Source organism: Rutilus rutilus (assembly GCF_951802725.1).
Source record: "Rutilus rutilus genome assembly, chromosome: 4".
Taxonomy (NCBI): domain Eukaryota; kingdom Metazoa; phylum Chordata; class Actinopteri; order Cypriniformes; family Leuciscidae; genus Rutilus; species Rutilus rutilus.
The window spans coordinates 32,448,469-32,473,618 of NC_140212.1; the positions used below are offsets into that span (position 1 = coordinate 32,448,469).

Below are 25,150 nucleotides of genomic sequence, written 5' to 3' on the forward strand. Positions count from 1 at the left end.
TCTGTGTTAGGAAGGAAGAGATCTGGTTGAAAACAACTCGTTCAAGTGTTTTCGCGACAAATGAAAGAAGAGATACCGGGCTGTAATTTTCCAGATGTGCTGGATTTAGAGTGGGTTTCTTAAGCAGTGGGGTTACACGAGCCTGCTTAAATGCTGTGGGAAAGGTACGAGTGTGAAGAGAGGTGTTTATGATGTGTGTGAGTGTGAGTACAACTGAGGATGAAATGGCTTGAAGTAGGTTAGTGGGAATAGGATCAAGCGGACAGGTGGTGGGGCGATTGGAAAGGAGGAGTTTGGAGACTTCTGCCTCTGAAAGTAGAGAGAAGGAGGGCAGAATGTGTGTGTTAGCAGGTAAAATGTGTGTGTCAGTTTGTGGATTGGAGAATTGGCCGCTGATGGTGGTTGTTTTATTTATGAAGAATGTGGCAAAATCGTCAGCTGTTAGGGTTGATGAAGGAGGAGGAGGGTTGAGAAGAGCGGAGAAGGTTTTGAAAAGCATGCGAGAATCTGAAGAATTGTTCATTTTGTTGCGATAGTAAGTCATTTTAGCAGTAAAGATATTAGCAGAGAAGGAAGAGATCTGGTTGAAAACAACTCGTTCAAGTGTTTTCGCGACAAATGAAAGAAGAGATACCGGGCTGTAATTTTCCAGATGTGCTGGATTTAGAGTGGGTTTCTTAAGCAGTGGGGTTACACGACCCTGCTTAAATGCTGTGGGAAAGGTACGAGTGTGAAGAGAGGTGTTTATGATGTGTGTGAGTGTGAGTGTGAGTACAACTGAGGATGAAATGGCTTGAAGTAGGTTAGTGGGAATAGGATCAAGCGGACAGGTGGTGGGGCGATTGGAAAGGAGGAGTTTGGAGACTTCTGCCTCTGAAAGTAGAGAGAAGGAGGGCAGAATGTGTGTGTTAGCAGGTAAAATGTGATTGATAAAGACCAAGGTCAGTAGGATCTTTCGATTTGCTCCACTTCCTCTCTGCACCCCTGTGTTTCGAACGATGTTCATGGAGAACATCAGATAGCCATGGGGCAGAGGGTGTGGCACGGGCTGGCCTGGTGGAAAGGGGTCAGAAGTTGTCCAAGCAGGATCTTAAAGTGGAGAAAAGATTATCAGTTGCACTGTTAGTATCTAGTGTTGAAAGCTGATCAGGTGGAGGAAGTGTGGATGAGACCAGAGAGTGAGTGTAGGTTTCGCCGAAAGGTGACCTGTGGAGGAGTGTGTGTTGTGTTCTGAGGCAGGTTGAGGTTGAGAGAGAGGAGGAAGTGATCTGAGGTGTGCAGTGGAGTGACCAGTGTATGATCAGTGGAGCAGTAGCGTGTGTAAATAAGGTCCAATTTGTTACCTGATTTGTGAGTAGCCGCAGTAGATACTCGTTTGAGATCAAATGAGGCAAGCAGAGTGTGGAAATCAGCAGCCTGAGGATTTTATAGGTGGATGTTGAAGTCTCCAAGAACTATGAGAGGAGTACCATCCTCAGGGAAGGATGAGAGTACATCAAGCTCCTCCAAGAAACCGCCAAGCTGACCTGGGGGATGATATACAACTACAAAATGGATTTTAATAGGACTAGTGATGGTAGTTGAATGTGATTCAAATGAGCTGTTGTCACACAGAGGTGGTAAATGATCAAATTTCCAATCGTTTGAGATGAGCAGACCAGTACCTCTACCCCACCAGTCAGGTGAGGGGTGTGTGAGAAAGTGAAGTTAGTGGACAGGGCAGCCGGTGTGGCAGTGTCCTCTGGTCTGATCCAGGTCTCAGTCAACGCAAGTAGGCTGAGACCTGAATGACTAGAAATAGATTAAATGAAATCAGCTTTGTTTACAACGGACTGGCAATTCCAGAGACCAAAAAGGAAAAGAGAATATAGTACTGTCGTGGCCAATTCACAATCTTTGGTTCAGGTCTTGAATGTCTGGTTCAGGTCTCAGAAGTCGAAGTTTCAGGTCTCAGAAGAATTAACTTTATTGAGCAGTTCAACAAAGTGAGATGCTAGCTAGTCATCTGATCTTACAATGGTCTGCACTCAAGTCTTATACCTTTTTCTTATTGTTTGGTGTCCAATTAGCGTTCATATAGTTATCTTTTTCTTTTTGCTCCTCCTCGTCACTTCGCCACGATTAGAAACACCTGCATCGATGTCTTTATTCTTATTGGTGGCGAGATCCTGCGCATGCGCTTTTTTAAAAATGATTTCATACATGGTTTTTAGGTACTTTTCCAGTCTTGTCTTCTCACAACCTTTTACCCAGTTTTTATCCTCACATACTCTTTTGACCTGTTCTCTCTGTTTCCCATAATTTTGTCCTCCCATATTTTAGGCCTAGTTTCTCTAATATTTATAGCATGCATTTGGACCCATGTATGAGACAGATGAAATTCTCCAATAGTACTAGAACAGTGGTTCCCAATTCCAGTCCTCGTGACCCACTGCTCTGCACATTTTGTATGTTTCCCTTATTTAACACACCTGAACCAGATCATCAGCTCATTAGGAGAGACTCCATGAACTGAACTGAGTGTGTCAGATAAGAGAGACCTACAAAATGTGCAGAGCAGTGGGTCATGAGGACTGGAATTGGGAACCACTGTACTAGAAGACACCGGAAAGGTACGCAGGTTGTTAGGATTGGACTGCCTCCGACGTGTGACATTTGATTTACGTATGTTAGTAATAGTAGGGATTTGAAAACAGTGTAAGAGGGTTCACAAACAGAAAGATCAGATGAAAAGTTGAGTACAAGAGAAAGGAAACAACAAGAAAATTAAATAAATAACAAATGAATACTCAAGTTCCTTGTCGGAGTCGTCGCACAGGTTGAGTCGTTGGTCTTTACACTCGGTCTTCACACGAGGGCTGCCGCGACCGCTGCCACGGTGCACTAACCTATTTTATACACGCCTAATACCTCGTTATTGAATACAGCAGGCCACGCCCTACTATTTAGCCAAGCGAAACTCAAAAATGTTAATGTGTTTTATTGTAATTTGCTTGTTAAGCCAGATGAGTGTTGCCTTTTGTTAAAATAATTGTTATTATTTGTTAATTGTTATCATAAAATTCAACATAGTTGTCCAGCATTCCACCCTGGTGAACAGGGTACAATCCTTAACATCTATTACTGTTGACCAGCATAGTTTCCAATGTTTGTAACTTTTGCAATGTTTGCTGGTCATAGTGGCGTAGTGGCAAGGGCCCTTTGAGGTCACACAGTGAGTCAGAGATCTCAATTATGAGGTACTTAGAATGGATAGGAATGGGGCGCGTCAAATTAACCACCTCAACTACCTCAAAAAGTGGAGTGAGGCGGAGTCAGTAATGCTGGCGACGGTGATTAGTGCAGAAGATGATCTCGGGCCAGAGGCGAATATTAAAAATTCCATCTCTCGTGCTGGCTCCGGAAGGAGATCATCTTTCGCCATCCCAGATTACTGATGTAGCCAGGTTGCAGGCAGAATTTGCCGACGTGTTCTCACCCCTACCCGGTCGAACAAATCTCATTCAGCACCATATTGAGGCTGAGCCGGGCATGGTGGTTCGCAGCCGGCCGTATAGATTACCTGAATATATAAAAAAAATGGTTCAGTCTGAATTAGAGGCGATGCTCGAGATGGGGGTAATAGAATAATCCCACAGTAGTTGGGCGAGCCTGATAGTCTTAGTACCTAAAATGGATGGCTCCGTTCGTTTCTGAGTGGATTACCACAAAGTTAATGCTGTGTTGAAATTCGACGGGTAACCAATGCCACGGATTGGCAAACTGCTTGATCGGCTCGGCACTGCTCATTTTTATTCTACACTGTATTTAACTAAAGTATACTGGCAGATCCCCTAATCGCCTCTATCTAAAGAAAAGACAGCCTTTACAACGGCATTCGGATTACACCAATTCGTTACGCTTCCGTTTGGGTTGTTCAGGGCTCCAGCCACGTTTCACCGTCTCATGGACCGAATTCTTTGGCCACATGCTGCATATTCCGCTGCCTATCTGGATGACATAGTCATTTATAGTAATGACTGGCAACGTCATATGGAGCATGTGCACGCTGTCCTGAGAGCGCTGAGACTGGCTGGACTGACAAAGTTCCAGGTGGTCCACAGTGTCTTCCATCCATCTGTGGCTGACGGCTCCGGCCTGAGTCGGGGCAGTGGGGGTATGTGGCAAGGGGGACGTGGTTCAGCAAGGTCTGTGACAGGAGAGAGGATCGGGAGACAGCTGCGGCGTGAGTGGGTTAAGTGTGAATGACAAACAGTAATTGTCGTGGGGTGACTGATAAAAAACCATGAGGAATGGAGATGCGAGGGAGAGAGAACAGCGGAGATCTGTGGCTGATCGTGCAGCAGCTGAAAGCAGCGGAAAGAGTTTTTTGAAGAGAACACCGAGAGGATGAGCGCGAGCGCGAGCACGAGGAACGTGTTGATTGACAGCTGATTCTAGTGGACTGAGTTTGATTATACTGCGCGGTGTGCGCGACTTTGTTTTCTCCTGTTTTATTTTGTTTTTCAATAAACACCCGCAGTCTCCGCAAGCCGACCCTGTCCTCTTCCTTCCTTGAATATTAAACATTATTATAACTCTGTATTAGCCATTACTTCCAAGTTACCTGCTCTTGACACTAATTCATATTTTGGGTTGTTAGTGCAACATTTATCTACAATTCAAATAAATTATTAAATAAGCATTATCTTTCTTTTTAGTCAGCAAGGTGCATTAAATAAATAAAATTAAAATTCACATCATACATTCTACAACAATAGTAATAGCTCACATCATAATTTTACGTCAATAACTGTGATATATGAGTGTTTATAGCCCTTTTTTCCCTTCTTCTCTATCAGTTGATGCATGTTTGGTTACAGTGTTTTAAAAGATTTGTTGTCAATGAGCCAATGCATAATCTTCTTTTAGGAACAGACATGTACATATTCAGATTATAAACTGAGTTTGGTGTTTTAAGCACCCAAAAATATGATAAAAAAAAAAAAAAATAAAGAATAGACTCAATAAAGGTGCCTCAGGATGTGGGAAGGAAAATTGTCTCTAGATTTACTACTGATCAGTGAAAAAACTACAATAAAAAAAAAAGGTAGTAACTAATGATTACCTGAATGTAAATGCCGTTTGGCCATTGCTTACAAACAATATATATTTTTCTGTGTAGTGATGCACTTAATGTCGATAATTTCCCTGCCAGTGTTTTTTTTTTTTTTTAAATGTTGCCAGCTACCACCAGCGATTTTGGTAACTTTCACAAAAATTTCATGGCCCCCAGAATATTTTGTTGTATGAATATCTGAACATGCAATATATCAAAAGAAAGTACAGACTCTGCTTTTAAAGAAAAGAAAAAAAAATCTGTTTTATTCTAGATTCATGTGGGTACGTTTAATAAAAATATAGCAACATTTGAACAAAAAGCTGGGAAAGTCACGTTTTTGTCAAAGACTACACATCCAGATGGGATTCAGAACGATGATCAAAACACTGATGGAGTTGATCGAGTCCATCAACACCCCTAAAGCTTCTCAGTCCTAAAACTCGTCCTGGGTCAACATTTCATTCAGCAACATTAAGCAGTTTTGATTTACTGTAGTGTATATGCTGTTTAATGTTGATGATTGTATTATTTTTCATATGCATATCACTTGTTTCTACATCTTTTTCGCCTTTCCAGTAACCAATGCTGATTTTAGGAATCCTCCAGAGCTGAGATTCACATAATGGGCTTTTTGTTTCTACGCGCTGTAACCGGTAGACCAATCACAACACTGCTATTTCCAGTATGAGCTCGCAAATGAAGTTTCAGGTCTCTTCGATATGTGAAACTCATGTTGCATTGAAGACACATGAAAGGTTTCTCTCCAGTGTGAAGCCTCATGTGGACTTGATAGTCTCCTTTTTCATTGAAACCTTTTCCACACTGTTGGCAGGTGAAAGGCTTCTCTCCTGTGTGAAGTCTCACATGAACATCGAGGTTTGATTTGCTTGAGCAAGTCCTTCCACAGTAATGGCACATGAAAGGCTTCTCTCCAATGTGACTTATCACATGCCACTCAAGGTGATTGCTGTCTGTGAAACTTCTTTCGCATTGGTGACATTTAAAGTAGTTTTCTCTTGAGTGTAGCCTCATGTGGCCATTAAGGTTTAATTTACGTTTGAAACTCTTTCCACATCGATCACATGTGAAAGGCTTCTCTCCAGTGTGAATTCTTTTGTGGTCATTCAGCGTTCCTTGTTGTGAAAAACTTTTTCCACACAGTTTGCAGGTGAAGGGCTTCTCTCCAGTGTGAATTCTCATGTGCACTTTAAGGCTTCCTTTTCCAGTGAAACCTTTCCCACACTGTTGGCAGGGGTAAGGACTCTCTCCATTGTGAATTCTCACGTGAGCTTTAAGGTTTTCACGTTTACTGAAACTCTTTCCACACTGAAAGCAGGTGAAATAACGTCTACCCCCCGTCTTTCGAGCTCTTTTTCGTGAGGGAGTCTTTTCAGTCTGCGAGCAGCTAGGATGGTTTTCCCCAGTTATGAAATCATGTTCCTCTTCCTTTACAACATTCAGTTTTTGAACCTCATCTTCCAGCAGCATCGGGTCTAAGATGAAAATAGATAAATACAAGTTTAATCCCAGTTTAATGGCACAGAATGAAAAATAAGGTTCAGGCTTCTCAAGCCAACATCAACATTTGTTCAACTTTAGCCTCTAGTTGCAAATTGTGGCAAGCATTCCCATCTCACCTCATTATTGATATCATCAGGGATTAGTCAATGTCTGCTTGACTTTATTCACATAACTGTATATAAACCCTATATAATATGATGCTATACAAATTCTAAGATCCACACTGGCAACATGGAAAAAATAAAAACACCCGTTTTAATTGGATAATAGAGGATATGGTGAATGAAATAGGTCAGAAGTACTATGATTTCTTGCCTACAGTGATTTGGTCATGCAGATGCACTTTCCTGCAGAGATCAGCTCCAACCCTGATCAAACACACCTGAACAAGCTAATCAAAAGGGCTTTAACAAATCAGTCAAGTCACCTTCATTTATATAGCGCTTTTAACAATATAGATTATTTCGAAGCAGCTTTACAGTGATAATAGGAAATTACAGTAACAGAGATTGTTTTGGTTTTACAGCAGCTCTAGAATAAAGTTCTTGTCCAGCTAAAGTTAGTTTTGATTGATTCACTTCCATTGCAAAAATCATTAGTTAGGGGCCCCTAACACGACACCGTTCTAACAGAAAACACACTCATTTGCACAACAACAGTGCCTGGTGGCTCGAGAACGCAAACCTTGAAACAGGTTCCAAGGTGCAAGCATTGAATAATTTAGAAAAACGTTATCTCCGCGTAAACTTCAGAAATGTGAATCTGTGAAAATGCTGATGGAGCGCACATACGTACACGTGTCTATTCTATAGGTGGCGCTGTATTCATATCATCATAAAAGATGATCAAATTCAAAATAACGGACTGATGTTTGTCTGATCTGGACAAAATCAGCACAGATTCAGCATGACACCAATATTATGAGTTTCTAACAAGCTGTTAAAGTTAATAGCAATAGCTATTTTTTGTATATCATGACCCATAGGCGGTGCTGTTCCCATCGTTTGTTTCCCCTTCAGAGCATGTATTTGAAAAGGCGTACCAACTTTTGTTTTGATTAATCAAAGTCTGGCCAAGATACAGCCTCTGAATCCTTTGGTAAACATTATAAAGCTTGTGATCAGGGCTGTGCGATATGACGATATAGGGTTCTTGCAGAGTCAAATTTAAGACCTTTTTAAGACATTTTAAGACCATAAAGATTGAAATTTAAGACCTACACGACACATTACTAAAAAGAAATTCTGAAAAAAATAATTTTATTTCAATGAATTCAAGTCATACAGATAAAGCAATCACATTAGTAACCTTCCACACCCAACAACGTGCCAAATGCCCAAAACCTTAGGCCCAAAATGAATGTAGGCTAAAACAAACTTGCCCTCAAATAGAACAGATTTCATCTCATATTTATTTACATTACAAAACAGCATATTAATAGCCTAATAGAGATTGAACAGGCTACTCCAACCCATCTAACACACACACACACACACACACACACATCAGATCATCCATGTTAGATAGATAGATAGATACCTCGGGATAATTAGAGTATCTATCTAACTAACATGGATGATCTGATGTGTGTGAGTGAGAGAGAGAGTGAGTGAAAGAGAGAGAGAGATAGTGAGTAAGTGAGTGTGAGAGAGAGAGACAGAGGATTACATATGCCTCCCCTTTAGCACCAATCTCAGCCTCAATGTTTATGTCTTTGTACGCCCTTCTAAGGGCATTTGACTTGGATAGGAGCTGGGCCATCTTTGAGCCAGCCTTTCCCTCTGCTTCCTCGGCAAGCATGTCTGCCTCCCTGGCAAGACAGTTGGACACCTCTTTTAAACAGGTCTTCCTCTTTTTTAGTTGCTCTAAACCAGTGGTTCCCAATTCCAGTCCTCGTGACCCACTGCTCTGCACATTTTGTAGGTCTCTCTTATTTGACACACACAGTTCAGTTCATGGAGTCTCTCCTAATGAGCCGATGATCTGGTTCAGGTGTGTTAAATAAGGGAGACATACAAAATGTGCAGAGCAGTGGGTCACGAGGACTGGAATTGGGAACCACTGCTCTAAACCATCCTCTGCAAGCTTTCTCTTCTGGCTCTGCATTTCCATTTTTCCATTTTCTGCATTTTTCAATCTCCACCCCAAGCAGCAGGATAGAGATGGCTTAAACTCTCATGTAGGAAGTTGTCTAGTTGGTTCTCAAATGGCTGGAAGTTGAGAAGTTCTTCGTTCCTTGCCTCAACGGACAGGAAAGACTCAAACTGTTGGACAATGGTTTCCCCTAAAACAAAGTGAGTGATAAAAGAGAAGTCAAATATGCATATAGATAAATCACAGCACTCAAGACTCAAACTGACTCAACCTATGTAAGTCTTCAATAACAACATATAAAAGCCTGTGTAAAATGATGGGACTTATTCAATACATGGGCCACTGCACTCAGAACAGGTACAAGATGTCCATGCTAAACCAATACACTGATAGGAAAAGAGAAAAGGGCCAAATGGGGGACCAAATGTCTGCAACATAGAGAGAATGCTTGAAACACAGTCTTACAAAAATTCAGAGTATAGTTGAGCATGGTACTTAAACTTTGGTTCATAACCCCTTCCTAATCTCTTCCTACCAGCAGATACACCTCCTGTCAGCTGCTTGTCCTTCAGAAATGTCTGTATGAGACATTTCATTTAAGTCTTGCTTTTGTCTGGGTCCCTGAACGAGAGACGGGTCCAGACACTCCAAACTGTTGCATATTTCAATGGGCCCTTCTCCTGAACTTTCCTCAAGATGTTTGAGAGTCCCAGCATGCAATCCCTCCTAAACTCAAGGCCCTTAGCTCTGCACTTTTACTGTTCTGGACAGAGGAATGTGCAATAAAAAATACATGTCAGTAGTATTAAAAAAAAGTTTAATTCAAAAAGTACACATGATTGGGCAATGAGGTCATATGACTTCTTAGTGTATTAGCCTAATGGCAAAGTTTCTTCCTGTTGCACACTTTACAACTGACATGTTTGGAGTATGTTAAACGAAATGACACTTGCTGCCTGCATATTGATAATTATTTCCAAAACCTTAAGAATCATCATGACAATACCTTGAGAGCTGCCTCAGCACCCAAGCCGATGTCAACCACCTGTGGGAAGAGGAGCAAGTTCTTGTCAGACAGGTCCAAGTAAGCTGAAGGACAGTGATGTCTTGCAGGACCTCTCTTTTAACAAAGCGCCTCAGTAGACTCTGTCAGAAGTAACAATAACAGAGTTGAAAGGGATTCATTCAATTAACAAAGCAATTAACATTCACTTGGTCTAGAGGAGACTGGCCCTAAAATACTTCACATGTTGGCCTAACAATATGACAAATACTTTGATTAACTTGGATAAAAGCAATCGCCAGAGATGAATAAATAAACAAATAGAATGTATGTTGAGAGGTTTATGCCAATAAGTGATACAACCCATATACTGTAAATTACCTTAATCAACTCAGCTAAGTCTTTGCCAAAGAAAGGCATCACAGGTTCGTCTGTTTGGTACTTCCTCATGAATGGATCAAAGGTCCTGGCCACTGCCAACTGTGCATCCTCATTATTGTTAAAGGATCGTTGTGGGCTGCTTCAATGGTGTCAAATGATGCCGTCTTGGGGTTTGGCAGCTCTTTTCTGTGCACAGTGTCCAGGTATAGCAGAGATGGCCAGACCGCCAGAGCCCACTCAATAGCCGGAAGATTGTCCAGCCACCGATGGCCGCAGAATGGCTGAGGGAACACTGTTTGGTGACTCTTACGTAGTCCTCACTCCTCGCTGGAACATGGTGGAATAATGTGTGCACTGCCTTTAATATCTTGTCCACATGCCACATCGAAAAGCCAGCCTTGAAGGCATTATGCAGTGTGTGGAGCCCACAGCTGCCTACAGACACCAGCTGTGCACCCTTGTAGTTCTCAGCATGCTCAAGCTGGAGGAGCTCTAAAAACTTGACGTTCACATTAGGCCCATTCATGGAGACTGACATCAGCCTGCTGCCGTCCAATTGATCCAAAGACTCCTTATGTATTGAAAATAAGGAGAAATAAAAAGACAGATATACATCATTAAAGCAATGACACACACAGTCATTGTACATTTAACTATCTACATGTTTGACTACAAGCCTTTCTTCATGTATCTCTGTAAGTGTGTAGAACTATGACTGCTAATGTGGCCTAAACTGCATGTGAACCTACATTTCCTATCTCTCAATTGCCAAATTTTTGTTTGAGACAATAAAGGCTAATCTAATCTAAACTGATCAAATAAATTGAATCATATACAATGTTAGGTTACTTTTTCTATGTAGGCTACAGCTTCAAATGTGTAGACAGACATCACTTTCTTGTCTCAAAATTGATAAGTAAAAGAATAGCCCATTCAACTTTCACTTACTTTGACATGTTTCAGTAGGTCCTGCGCTGTCCCATGTCCTATGGCCCATGAACTGTGAGCCCAGGTAACTCGACTTAATTCCATTGTTCCAGAAACGAACGTGGACGTCAAGCTGGTCTGATTTAGGCTTTCGTCAAACATTACGACATACGGCCCGGTAAGAGTACAAATCAATTCCCTCTTTATAAACTCCCCCAATCCAAATCTTGCCACATAAGTCTCATACCTGGAGCTGGGTACCACTTGTAACCAACTGCGGAAATCGCTGTGATATAGCCACGTCTCTTTGAAAGTACACTTTCCCATTTTCCACAACAAACTCTGAGGAGACGCAGACGAATTTCGCGAGCAGGTAATTGCATTTATCACAGGATTTGTAGTTTTATCACCGCGTATGTACCAACACCAATATCCTCCAGAAAGAACTATAACACACCAAAATAACTTTCTGCGGCCAGTGTTTCTGGAAATGAACGAGGGTAAAATCTTTTTTAGACCTGACTAAATAAAATTTAAGACCTCGGATGAAAATCTGGCCGTTGTTAAGACATTTTAAGGCCTTAAATTTAAAGTTCAGAATTTTAGACTTTTTAAGACCCCGCAGGAACCCTGTATTTATCAGATGGACGAAATAAAAAGTCTGTCGTTTCATATTTTTGTTATTTCGTGGTGTCGCAAAATAGATTGTTGATGGCAATACTTTTGCATCTTTTGGATGACTGCAATCTTACACGCCACCGTAGGGATGCAGACAGAAACGTGAATAACATGTTGAGTGAAGGGGAGACAGAAACTGGTGCAGGAGAAGGACCAGCCAGAACAAATCGAGGAGCTCGTTTCTAAACGAGGGGCTACCTCTGTAGCATGGACATGGTTTGATTATGAAAAGTCTGACACAGACCAAAAAAACTGTACTTTGCAAATTATGTTGGACACTGGATCCCACAACAGGCTCAAAACACCACTAACTTCACTCGCATTATTGAGGTAATACACCATTCTTCATATCATATATGCAGTGTTGTGCAAGTTACTTCCAAACTGTAATACATTATACATTACTTGTTACTTTTGAGTTACTTTCACCAAAATAACTACAGAAGTAGAACTTAACATTCTAAAATGACAAGGGCTGTAACGATATGCGACATGAAACCGAAATCGCGACACTCAAATCCATGAACAAGTCAAGTCAAGTCATCTTCATTTATATAGTGCTTTTAACAACGTAGATTGTTCCAAAGCGGCTTTACAGAGATACAAGGATAGTTTAAAGTAACAGAGATTGTTTTGGCTTTATAGCAGTTCTTGAATAAAGTTATTTTCCAGCTAAAGTTAATTTGATTGATTCACTTCCGTCGCAACGATCATTAGTTATTAACTTAGGGGCCGCTAACACGACACCGTTTTAACAGGAATTCTACACAGACTTTAAACGCGAAACCTGTGAGAACACTGATGGCGTGCACATGCGTATAACGAGTTCAGTCTATTGGTATGCGCGTTTGAATATATGTGCGCAGGTTGACTTGAGCTCAGGTTGACTTGAATAACCTGTGTCACGGTGTGAGAAGGCAGAATCCCGTTCCTTCCAACCCCCAGAGTTATCCTTCCCGTCCAGATCCAATGCTACCACATCTTTAAATTACTATTAGTATTGTTTGAAGTTAACATTATAAAATACGTAGACCTACACCACAAAACCGTTTGAGGATAAATTCTTTCAAATTGGGCAATTCCAGCGTTATGGACGTGGCATTTGCAGTAAAAACTTGAAATATAAATTCTCAGAAAATGCATTTCATACCAATATATACTGTATTGAAAGGGCTGATTATATATCCATAGGCTACTCCCTTAATAAAGGAGTCCAGACATATATATTCATTTTATTTTATTTTCCGTGTTCGCATTTATGAGGAAAAAACAATGTTACGGACGAGTCAGTTCCCGGTTACGGACGTGAGCGCTCTGAAAGCGACCCTAAAAGACTGCTTTAAAACTTTCACAGAGACCTCAAACAGAAAGCACAAAGCCTTTCTTTAAAGTGAATTTCATTTTGTATTAATTGTATCTTAATTTTAATCAATGTTTCAACCAATTGCCTGCATTTACTAAATAAGAAGTAAATATAGTAGACAAGAGATAATCAGGACACGGAGGCGCCGGCGTGTGAACTGGAGCTTGTCTCATAAATGAACCGAAACTCAGTGCCTACTTGCCTCACATTGCGACTTACCTATGATGACTTGACAGCTGAGTGCAGGCTTTTCACTCACGTTGGATTATAGGCTATGTGTCAATATCACATTTGCATAGTCTGTAGGCTACTATTTGAATTCGTGATTGGTTGACTGCCAAATTAAAATATTAAACAGAACGATAAAATAACGTTATCAACCGGTTAATGGTCATTTCAAATAAGCGATTCGGTTCAGAACGATTCAATGTGATTTTGTTTCCGTGTCTGGTTATGTTCCTATCAAAATTTTGCTTGTTTCAAGTTTTTGTTTTCGTTCATTGTTTCGGAGCCATGTGCTACATTTTAAACATGAAAGCATTATAATAAAATGCAATATTTACATTTGGGATTTTATATAGCAATATTTTATGTTGGGCCTGTAATCATTTGTTTTTGAAAAGTTTTTTTATATTTCATTAATATTTTATATACATTCTTACTTAACCCTCTGGGGACCAAAAACGCGCCTGCGCGTTTTGCTCTTTTTTTTTAGCAATGAAAAATAAACACAAAATGCTCTGTTAATTTTGATCTTTCATTTTCGTGTAATACATCAATCGATCCTGTTCAGTTTCTATTTTTTTTCTGTATACTCACAATAAAAATAAAGTGTTTTGCTTTTTGACAAATAAAGAAAAACTAACATGATGCTATTTCTGCCTTCTCTCTGTCAGTAAACTCCCATTTGAAACGCGTTCGAAAATGATCTATAACTCCGCGAAAATTCAGTCAAACAGGGAAACAGACCCACGGGCATAAAGCTTGAGATCGCAGCTTTTAAATGAAGTAATTTATATAAAAAACAAATATTATCAGCTTCTGTAATCTGTATAAAAAGAGAGCGACTCCAGTCGAGCTCATTACGAGATGATTCACAGTAATTTGACCACGCCCCGGAGAGCGCGTGCTATTCAAACGCAAATTCTGAGAACCATTTCAGTCTGTGAAACGCCCACATCAACTGTAAACAAAGAGGCATAATATAGCCTACCTTATGGAGAAAATTTTCCGTGCTGATATGAGGAGCAGATCCCGCTGAGGAGTGAGGTAGGCTAAGTTATCCTTTCTCAAGTGTTAATGTGGAATAACGTTATGGAATAACGTTAGTGTAGGCCTATGTAAACAAAAAGATGAATCGCGTTTCTATAATATGAATCGCGTTTCTGTGAGATGAATGAAGGGTACATATTTGTAAAGACTGTTTAGCCTAAATATGAATCGCGTTTCTGTGAGATGAATGAAGGGTACATATTTGTAAAGACTGTTTAGCCTAAATATGAATCGCGTTTCTGTGAGATGAATGAAGGGTACATATTTGTAAAGACTGTTTAGCCTAAATATGAATCGCGTTTCTGTGAGATGAATGAAGGGTACATATTTGTAAAGACTGTTTAGCCTAAATATGAATCGCGCGTCTGTGTGTGAATAAACTGCTTTGCTAGAGCCTACTGAGATGAGTAAAAATCGACTGAAATATGTTGAAATAAAATGTATTTGTATAAGCAACGTATTAAACTGCAAATTAACATTTATAGGCTATGCCCTAATATTTCATAAAAACAACGTTACAGTCAGGCGAAGTATGAAAGACAACATTTTGTTGACTAGATTTGGGTACAGTTTTTACTGTAGAATATACTGTCACATCAAATAAGCTTTTCTGCTCATATATATAAAATACTATTTTGTCAAAAATAAAGTCATAGACTAAGATGTTCCAATGTTGGCTATATTCAAACTAATGAATACATATGATAAAATGTAGGCCTATAATCTTTTTTTTTTTTTTACAAAGAAAGAGTACTTTTTTTGCAGAAATATTGCTGAAATTGTAATTATTGTTGTAATTGTAACCTTTTTAATAAAATAGCAAAACATATTTACAAGATAGATGTAAGCAAAATCTTAAATGGTCAATATAAGTCTTCTAAATATATAGGCTATTTTGTCCTTGCATTGTGGCTCAGTCAGTGTCACACCTGAATGAATGGCTAATTATGCAGAGTCATTATGCAGAGTGGGTGGGACTGGGTAATCTAAGGTGTAAACTACTCCTCCCCCTCGCATATTGGCTTTCCAAGCAAAACCTGTTTTACACCATTTAAATCAATGTATTTTTTTTTTGTGAACGATAAAGCAAGACTATTTTCACATAATTTTGAAGCTAGAACTCGAAGAGAAAACATCCATTAGTCAAAAGTCTTGTGGGCACATATTTTGTATGAGTTTTGTGGTCTTATTTCAGCAACTTTCATTTTTATTTTTTTAAATAACCACGCATAAACATTATTCTCTTAAAAATACAAACATCTACATACATGTTGCTCGCATATTATGGTAGGCCTGTTTGTGCTATATAGAGTGAATTTACACCTTTGCCATTAACATGTTTATAAATAACTGAAAAAAGCACAAATGTCAGAGCATGTCAGAACATCTCAAGGGCCCCAAAAACAGCTTGGTCCCCAGAGGGTTAAACATTTGCCCAGAAGTTCTAAATAAAGGGAGAAAAATAATCACACATGAATGAGTTTGAGTGTATACTTTAAAATCTAGAAAATAAATTGTTCTTTCCATGTGGTCAATATAAACGATTAATTGGTTGAATCAAACAGAAAAGGTACTATGTCATGATATATATCGTTATCAGGATATGAGATGACTTATATCGTGATATGAGATTTTGGTCATATCGCCCAGCCCTACTTGTGATGTCAATACTTTAACAAAAATGAATAAAACAAATCTCTGTCATTTCTGTGCAGCTCGGTCCAAAGATCATCTCCAGGGTTTCCCCAGGTTTGATCACCCCAAATTTAAGACTTTTTTAAGACCTTTTTAAGACCACTTTAATGAAAATTAAGACCTACATCGCACCCATTATGCAGTCGTAAAACACCAGATCAAATCCCAATGACTATTACTAACAAATGTTTTAATTAAAAATACATTTATTATAAAAAAACTCATTCAACAATACACTGCAAAGTGATGTTTTTGGTAAATATCAAACATTCATAACAATAAACAGATAAACTAACTTTTCAAATCGTCTTAGTAAAGTTTCTCAGCATTCAAATTGCTTCAACCATTTACATTTTCAAGAATAAAAAGAAATGTAAATACACCTTAAAAACGAGGGAGGGAGGGATAGAGAGACATAAGTTAGAGAGGGGTAGATAGATAAAAAGAGACACAATGAGAGAGAGATAGATAGATAGACAGATAGATAGATAGATAGATAGATAGATAGATAGATAGATAGATAGATAGATAGATAGATAGATAGATAGATAGAGAGAGAAAGAGAGGGGTAGACAGATAGGTAAGAGAGATATAGATAGAATAGCGAGAGAGACACAGTCAGATAGATAATGTCTGGTTTAGATTACAAGATTTTTGTGTCTGTTACAATAGTCACGGTGTCAATCTGTCAGATTACACGATTTTGACTCATAAAGTCTTGTCGTGTCGTGGACAAGAAACATGTCAGACTACACGTTGCTTTCCGACCAGTCATCGCGTGCCGTCACACGCAAACATTCACTCGCACACACACACACACACACACACTCGCTCACACACACCCACACACTCACAATCGCTCTCGCACGCGCAGTCGCGCACACACTCGCGCGCACACAAACACACACACACACACACACACACACGCGCACACACATACACACACACACACACACACTCGCTCACTGTAATCTGAACAAAACGACACTTCCCCATGATGTCTCTCCTCTCGACTGATTGAAGGTTGATCCCGCCAGCGCGAAAATCCAAACTACTGTTTGCGTATACTCCAAGACGTTCTCTGACGTTACGCTAAACCCTGTTGAATTTTCACGTTGTTGTTTTCCCCCCCCATTTCACCTTGCGTTGCAGTCTGGTTGACTTTGAATAAATAGGCTAGTATAATGAAATTTAAGACCTTCGTTAAAAAAATTAAGACTTGGACCACGGAATTTAAGACTTTTTAAGGCCTTAATTTAGGAACATGACATTTAAGACCTTTTTAAGACTTTTAAGACCCCGCGGCTACCCTGATCTCTACCAATTTTCATAAGAATTGGACAAAACTAGGAACAAAATGGCTGCTACTGTAATGGGTGGAGTCTAATGTAAGACGTTCAACGACCGGTAAAAAACATGCAGGTTTTATGCTCCATACACTTGCAAACTTCCCCTCTGGGAATCCCTGTCGCTCAAAAGTGGATTCCAAGTGATCAAGGGCTTATTGTGTTCCACTTAAACCTTATGCACGAGTTCTGCTAGTAGTGGGCACTTGTGCAACGTAAACAATGACACACATCCAAGTGAACGAGACGGAGGGAAGTTAGCGACTGAAGGGCATAACCATTTGGAGTGGAACGCAGCCCTGGTGTTTAATAAATACAGCGCTCCCATCGGAAAACGCCAGCCGTGGGAAAAAAGCCGTGGACACACAGCTTTGTGTTTGTCTGGTCATGTTATCTCACCATGTCTGTCCACATAAGGCTCAATGTCAAATAAAAGCGCTTTATTTAGGACACTCATATGACATTCTTTAAAATTATCATTAATTTCTGTGCAGCTGGAGATTTTAATAAGGATTAAATCTGTGAGAATGAAACCAACCTGTTTGTTCCTCAGTTTCTTTGTGTTTCAGTGTTTCATCAATCTTCATGTCTTCGCTCTCCTCTTTAATAAACTCCATCTTTATAAAAGTGTGTCACGTGGATCTCAGTCGCTTCACCAGGAGTTTTTCTGTGTGTTTGTCCTGTTTAAGATGAGAATAATTAACGTTAACGTTAAGAAGCGTTTCAATCAGCTCTAGTTCAGTAGTTCAGTTCACTGGTAAGAGATTCAGTCAGAGTGAGAGTTAATGGACTTAAACAGTAGCCAAAAAGTGATTGAAAAAACAAAAAAACTAGTACTATATGAATAAAAGAGCACAAATAGACATACATACATCATTATCATACTATGATTCGTTTTCTTAGAATTTATTTTGGTGTGATGTGTAGATTAATATAGACTGCACTTCCATGAAAACATTCGCTTTTGTTTTTTTAAACGTTACACATTTGTGTTCGTTAGACTCGGTGATTCGAGCGCTTCGAATCACTGAATCATTTCGCGAAGCATTTGGTTTAATTGATTTGAGTCAAAGTCTATAGAATATGACTTAAAATGTTTGTTTGAGTTGCCAAAAGCTCCGTTTCTCCATCCCTACTGCGCTTTACTCGCATTCTTCTTTAACGTTTGTTAATGGTTAAGCATAACGTTACATTCTATGATATAACTCACTTCATAGCTCTCATAAAGCTATAAAACAATGTAAATCACAATCTAACCGAGCCAAACAGGATTTATATCGATCTAAACACTTAAAACACAAACCTTTATTCATCCGAGGCACAGCAAAGGCGCAGCCATATGACGTCACACCACCAAACCAAAATAAAAGTACCGGTCAAAAGTTTGGACACATTACTGTTTTTTTTTACAAAAATGTTTTTGAGCCTCTTATGCTCATCAAGCCTGCATTATTTTGTGTGTATATATATATAAAAAAATACAATATTGTGAAATATTATTCGAATTTAAAATAATAGTTTTCTATTTTAATATACTTTAAAATAGAATTTATTTGCACAGATGAATTTTCCTCAGCCATTACTCAGTCTTCAGTGTCACATGATCCTTCAGAAATCATTCTAATATGATGATTTGTTATTAATGTTGGAAACCGCTGTGCTGCTTAATATTTTTTTTAAGGAAACTTAATTTTTTTTAAGTTATAAAGAACAGGGTTTATTCAAAATATAAATATTTTCTAACAATGTAAGTCTTTACTATCACTTTTTTATCGATTTAACACATCCTTGCTAAATTATTATTATTCTTTTTTTAATTACTGACCCCAAACTTTTTAACAGTACTGTATAAATTAATAAAATAAAGAATGTGAGATTTTGCAAAACAGTTTATTCCAGATATCATGATATTCAAATGTAAATAGTGACAAATATGATTTTAAAAAGTGCCAACAGATTTCAAACAGTGTTTGAGCTCATATATCGGTAACCTGTCATTGTGTTGTTCTTATATTACAAAACGTGGATTAAAAAAATTTAAATGTAATATCTGGAATTTAATTTTTAAAACTTTAGGAATTTAAAGAAACCTAAAAAAAAACATACACTGTTTCTAATTATTATGCAAGTGACATATTAGTTGGATTTTTCAGTACAATAAACATTCAGATTTGAGATGTTTGTTTGTTTGTTTGTTTTATTTCTCCATATCTTTTTAGTGAACTGGTATCAATCTCAGACAAGTTTGTTAAATAGTTTGCTAGGTCTTCTTGGGTAAATGGAAACCTTACTTAAAGAGGTTGTTCCACGTTATTAAGCAAGTCACAGCATGAAATCATGAAATGGTGCAATGTTGTGCAAATGGCATGAAGACAACTAATATTGTGTGAAAACTGAATGGAGATTATCGAACTATCATTAGATTTGTGAGTAATTTACAGCACAAGGGAACTACATCAGATAAAGGCTTATTAATGAACGTTTCTGTCAATTTTCTTTTAATTACTATAACTATAAAAAAGCCACTTTTGGTAGTTGAAGCTGCTGGTGTCTCTTGAGTCTCAAGAACCTCGGGGGCCTCGCTCCTGGCCTGCATTTTATGTAGTTTATGTTAAAGTTTTTATCAAAAATTTTTCCACCCAACATCGATAAAATAAAATACCAAATGTCTCTCAAAGGACCAGTTACTTCCAAACTGTAATACATTATACATTACTTGTTACTGTTATTTAAAAGTAATTATTTACCTTACTGTCTCAGAATTGTAATGCGTTACATTACTCCTGTATTACTTTTGAGTTACTTTTACAAAAATAACTACAGAAATACAACTTAACATTCTAAAATGACTAGGGCTATAACGATATGCGATATAAAACCGAAATCGCGACACTCAGATCCACAAACCTGTGTCGCGGTAGCCTGGGTTTCCCCATGCTGCCTTGAGCGCAGTGCGATTTTATTCACGCTGCTAGGCAGCCTGGATACCATGGACCAGATTTTCGCCTCAGCGAGGGGACCAATCACAGAACGGGGAGGGAGCAGCAAGACGATGACGACGTCTATCCGACACACCGAAGCAGTTTGTTTATATCTATGGATCCAACATGGCAGCAGACGCGAAGTTACCTTTCGATGCAGCCCTAGATAGTGTTCTAAGTAGTTTAGTCTTCTTCAGCCATCGTCTTCTTCCTTGTCGAATTTCTGTCGCTCTACATACGTCATCTGGTATAATTGAAACGATTGGCTATGAGCTACGTACATGCGCATTTGATAGACATTCGTAGCGCCCAATAAACGGCTCTGGGCATTCGTAAACCACGCCTCAAATAGAAGAAAATGAACATGTGGTTCCCAGACCACGTCTCAATGAGAAAGAGGTCTGACGTTAGCCAGGCTAGTGTCGCGGTGTGAGAAGGCAGAATCGCGACACGTCCCTTCCAACCCCCGGAGTCATCCTTCCCATCCAGATCCAATGCTACCACATCTTTAAATTACTATTAGTATTATTTGAAGTTAAAATGATAAAATACGTAGACCTACACCACAAAACTAGGATAAATTCTTTAAAATTGGGCAATTCCAGCATAATGGACGTGACATTTGCAGTAAAAACTTGAAATATAAATTCTCCGAAAATGCATTTAATACCAATATATTGAAACGTCTGTATCATGATCGCAAGAGAGGAGACGATAGCAGGTAAAAAGTATGTTTATTGAGGAATAAACAGAGTGGTCAGAGTCACACACACAACACACTGGGGCGGGAGAGTGACACAGGGACTTCAATAGGCAACCGGCTGGTGAAGGGTGATGGCAGAAATGACGATCCAAATCCAGTTAGGTGACGAAGATGAGTAGAGACACGACGAAAACTCCACAGGAACACAGGCTCACAGCCAAAACGGGATAGGTACAGACACTGCATACACCACAAGGTTCTGACAACAGAGGACACCAGTCACAGAGAATATAAAGGTGAGTTAGATGGGAATCAGCTGGCGCTGCTGATGAGCAATGATCAGAGGACACACCCACACTAATTAACACACAACACAACAATCACACAAGACAAGGAAAAAGCAGTGAATTCATGAACTGTGACTGTCTGTTTATATATCCATAGGCTACTCCCTTAATAAAGGAGTCCAGACATTAGAAAAATATCAGTCTACACATGCGTTTTATATTTAATATGAGGGAAATAGACATGCATGCATGCGTGACACAAAAAATCTTTAACTTTTAGGTAGCAAAATATTTTGTATTTGTTTATTTTGTAATTCTGTGAATTACACTAAGCAAACCAAAAGTAATACTACCCACCAGATGAAGAAGGGTTGGCTCTCCACAGAACATAATATATTCATTTTATTAAGTGTTCACTTTTATGAGGAAAAAACAATGTTACGGACGAGTCAGTTCCCGGTTACAGACGTGAGCGCTCTGAAAGCGACCCTAAAAGACTGCTTTAAAACTTTCACAGAGACCTCAAACAGAAAGCACAAAGCCTTTCTTTAAAAGTGAATTTCGTTTTGTATTAATTGTATCTTAATTTTAATCAATGTTTCATCAACCAATTGCCAGGATTAAATATAGTAGACAAGAGATAATCAGGACACGGAGGCGCCGGCGCGTGAACTGGAGCTCGTCTCATAAATGAACCGAAACTCAGCGCCTACTTGCCTCACAGACATGTCTACTTTTAAACAGAACAATTCAAAACGAAAGAAAACAGACTGCTCTCTGCTTATGTAATCCGTATGAAATGTGCATTTCTCTCTGGCGCGTTCACTGCGAAGATCACGAGTCAGCATCGTCAACTTCATGTCTCCTTGCTATTTTTGATATATTCATAATCATAACTTTTGCCGGTTCTTTGTGACAGCTTTTAGGTGCTTTTATTGGCAGCGCCACCCTTACATTTTACATGAACGCGTCACCACCGCATCAAAAACATGATTGCATGATGAAAACATGATGAAAAACACCACCTAAACATAGCCTAACTGGTTAGAAACAAAACACAGAACAAACAGAGTAATGCACATACGTCCATCTCGCGAATGTACAGTCTTCTTCTACCATATTCTCCCATTAGCCGCTTTTCCACTGGCCAGCGCGAGCACAGAGACCGAAATCATGCCTCACGGCACTCCTGTAAAACCTGCCCTAAACACGCCTTTACTGGACTGTCACACAATACAAAGGTACACCAGCAAGAGGGAGATGAATGAAATAAATCGCCATACAAATATATCAGAAGCTGTCATTTAGTCTTTATTTACAAACTTGGACACCACACGCGGCTATTGACTTACCACAAACAGGTCATAACTTACTTGCATTTTTCATTCGTTAATGTCTTGCGGTCTTGCTGGTTTTTTCCCCCGTTTTTTTTTTTTTTTTTTTTTACAATTAAATTTTGGGCTAAAGGTGTGTTGTAACGCAAGTATTGCTGAGCATGTACCGGGTAAAATATTACTGAAAATTGATTAGTAATGCCTTACACTACTGCGTTACAGCAAAAAGTAATATGTTACTGTAATGCATTACTTTTGTAACGCGTTACTCCCAACACTGCAAAGGACACATGAAAAGAAATTCTGCAAATTATTATTATAACTATTTTTCGAATTTCACCCTGATAGACTTCAAGCAAAATCAATGAACGAACTGATGTGACGTGATTTCGAACAATATCAGGCCAAACCCGTTTTGGAGTTTGGAAAGTTCGAAACAACTTGCCAAAGCGAACTTTCCGGAAAAGTTTGCTCGGGCTGGTAAAGACCTTTGTATTACCCACAGGAGAGCTGATTTATAGTAGAAAATGAAGTTGTACTTCTGATGAAATGAGACACTGACACTGTTTTTCATGTTTAATACGGTAAAGCTGCTTGATTTTAAGCCATCTATTCTATAAAGCGATATATAAATAAACGTGAAATGACTTTACTAGAGTGCTGAATTACAGAGCTCATGCAAACATATCCATGTTACTATGATCAGATGCTTTTCTTGTACTTTTTTTCAAAAAATGCTTGCTGTTTTCTCAATTTTGTTGTTTATGTTGTTATTGAGAGGAAAGTGTGCTGCACATATTTACATATTCAGCTCTCAGCAGTGTGGGCGGCGTCAGATGTTCGATAACAGTATATCACTGCTCACTTATTTCGAACTTTGTTTACCCCTAAACGAAGAACAAAAAAGACCTTCACTGTGAGTATTTCAAGGCCTTAAGTTTAAATAAGTGGCTGTGACAAGAAGAAGCTCAGTAGTAGCTCCTGGAATTGTGGAGCAATCTTCCCCTTTACCTCCGGCAGGCTCCATTTTAAGGGATTTTTGATAACGGGAACCTTTTATGATGTTTATTTACATTCATACTAGCGATAGACAGATTAATAGAACTTAAGTACATACATCTCTGCTATGAATAACAGCCATTTACTCTGCAATAATGTCATATTTTTTATGTTTCTTGTAATTTGTATTAGGGAAGGACATGCTTGAAGGACACCGCCTTGCCCACCTTTTTCTTTTTCTCCAAGGGCGAAGAACAACAGCCGAAAAGTAGATGCTTGGTAAGTATTAATGAGGTGGTAAGTGGCATCCATATTTCAGATGTAAATAGTAATGAGGAGGTTGCATATGTAGACAATGGGAGTAGTGCCAACAGCCATGCTGCCAATCAGAGCAATGTCATGATGATGGAAGACACATCTGAACAGGCCTTTGTTGCTCAAGACGTCGTGCATGATGACATTGCTCTGACAGTGAATGTGTGTGAGGATGTTGGTTTGTGTAGCAGCGTTCAAACACAAATCTGAGTGGAAAACGAGCACACTCAGCATCAGGTCATTCTTACTCTTATGTCAGCACAGCTGCCTAGTATAGTAGCTCTCTGAGTGATCACTGCTACTATATTTCAGAGTCTCCGAAAACAATTAAAAGGAAAGCTTATGAAGTAAAGGACAAGCTATGTGTAGCTCACCAAAAGCTGAGGTTGAAAAGGCAACAGACAAGGAGACTAAAGGCAATAGTTTCTTCCTTGAAAGGTGTCATCAAAGGGCTTCAGAAGAAACATATAATTTCAACTGAATGCGCCTCTCTTCTTGAAAGTCTGGATGATGTTCCCTGGGAGATCTTTCAGAGAATCCAAAAGAAGAAAAAGTCAGTGTTTTCCAAAAACTTGAAGCAATTCGCAACTACTCTGCACTTCACTCTCCAAAGGCCTATGACTATGTGAGAGAGAAGTTTCTCTTGGCTTTGCCTCATCCTCAGACCATACAAAACTGGTACAGTAACATCTCTGCAGATGCTGGATTTACTGTTGCTTCATTCACAGCTTTAAAAAGTCATGTTGCTGAGCAGAAGAAAGTTGGAAAAGACACAGTCTGCTCATTGATTTTGGATGAAATGTACATTCATAAGCAAACTGAGTTTGGTGGGGACCAAATTCATGGCTATGTTGACATCGGCAGTGGGGAGATAGAAAATGTTGTGGCAACACAAGCACTGGTCCTCATGGTTGTTGCAATCAATGAGTCTTGGAAGATTCCCATTGCTTACTTTCTTATCAACAGCATGACAGGACCAGAGAGAGCAAACATCATCCAAGAGAGCCTTGTGATTCTTTATGCAATCGGAATTAGGGTTGTCTCTTTGACGTGTGATTGACCCTCCCTAAATTTTGCAATGATCAGGGAGCTTGGTGCTAACTTAGGCATCATGGACATGAGAACTTACTTTCTCCATCCTGAGGATCAC

General features: G+C 39.2%; 1 protein-coding gene across 6 annotated transcripts in view; it reads right to left on the reverse strand.

Annotated features, from left to right (window-relative positions):
- Positions 1–5,335: 5,335 nt before the first annotated feature.
- The window catches only part of LOC311289697 (protein NLRC3-like), an 81,553-nt gene continuing 61,738 nt past the window's right edge, over positions 5,336–25,150 (reverse strand). The window contains exons 9-13 of one of the 6 annotated variants that reach the window (XR_014627198.1): positions 17,920–18,038; positions 10,101–10,671; positions 9,723–9,862; positions 9,252–9,479; positions 8,578–8,906 (exon numbers count right to left, since the gene is read on the reverse strand). The gene's annotated coding sequence lies outside the window, so the exon portion shown is untranslated. Of the gene's footprint in view, positions 6,595–8,575; positions 9,480–9,722; positions 9,863–10,100; positions 10,672–17,919; positions 18,039–25,150 lie in introns of those variants that run through there. The other 5 variants (XR_014627196.1, XR_014627197.1, XR_014627199.1 and 2 more) reach the window with 5 other exon arrangements.